The following is a 1,378-nucleotide window of genomic DNA, read 5'->3' as shown; positions in this document are numbered from 1 at the left end:
CCATGAAGCTAATGGATAACATGACGTTAAAGGCTATGACATGCCGAAGCACCGGTTGTAGCAGCTGTTGTCGCACTTTTAGTCGAAATTCACTCATGATTTAACGAAATCGATAAAATTATGTCTAGGTACAGGAAGAATAAGAAAGAAACAATACCATGGCTGGAACAATTCACTAAAACTCGGTCTTTAGATCGGAACCTATCCCACTATCTTTATACATTCTTTACTTTCCTCACCTGAGTTGCGGCTTGACAATAATCCAGAATGAAAAGTCGTCATAAGATTCCTTTAGCAAGTGCAGGTTTTTGGTGAAAAAGTTTACCAAGGTTCGTGTTGTCGGTGATCTCCCGTCAGAGCACGTCAGTGGCAACAGTAGAAGAGACGTTGATGAACAGAGACATTTCGTCGAAAGAAACCGTATGAATTCTGCCATTTACGTCAGAGGTGCGAGACAGGCGATTTGCTAAATGCATCGAGTATGCGGGGCTTCATATTTACCATGAAATGTAATTGTAGCAGAAGTTTCGACTAAAAGTATGATAACTTACGTATTATAACTAATAATAACTGAAAAAGTCACAATATCGCGTATGAATGTTAGTCCTGGCTTCGTCCTTGTAGATGCCTTCCTTTCCCGCTACATTGTAAAATGCTCCGAACTTCAGAACACGTATGAATTAACCTGGTTCCTTTTTCTTCTTCTCCCTCTTCTCCTTTCCTCTTTCTCCTTTGGGTTGTCTTTCTTCTTTCTTTCTCCCCCCTCTGTGTTCTTGCTCTTACCCTCTGTGTGCACGTAGCTCCCTTACAGTGCTCCTCTTCCTCAGTACAGTGGAACCTCTACTTGCGAACGTGTCCACGTGCGAGTTTTTCCAAATAGGAGCAGTCGATGGGTCGATTTTTTGCTTCCATACGCGAGCAAAATTTGACTGGCTTCTCCACCATACCAACTCCCCCACTACTACCTTCTAACTCCACTACTACCACTACCACCTCCTGGCCTATATATACTCCCTCCTCTCCTTTTTCGTTATTATGACTTTGTAAATGGTCCAAGTCGGTCCGAAATGTCGTCGTAAGCTCCTCTCTATGTGCGAGTAATTTGTGTATAACTAAAAAATGTTGTCGGAAAATGGCTCTAACTTCCCTGAAATATCGAAATGTTTGCAATGTAAAAAATTCGGCATTAGTTATACCACAGGTGGAAGTACGGAGAAGAATATCCAGTTTGTGGATCTTTGGAAAATTAAAAAAAAAACACCAGGGCACTGGACTGAGAGCTTTCTGCAGGAATGTTTTGGTGTTATCTAGTAGTGGACCCAGTAAAGGCAGGTGGTGCTGGTATCATTCTCACTGTAACCACTGGTGATGGGAAACG

The sequence above is a fragment of the Cherax quadricarinatus genome, chromosome 91, assembly GCF_038502225.1.
Source record: "Cherax quadricarinatus isolate ZL_2023a chromosome 91, ASM3850222v1, whole genome shotgun sequence".
Classification (NCBI taxonomy): domain Eukaryota; kingdom Metazoa; phylum Arthropoda; class Malacostraca; order Decapoda; family Parastacidae; genus Cherax; species Cherax quadricarinatus.
This window is presented reverse-complemented; position numbering follows the sequence as displayed.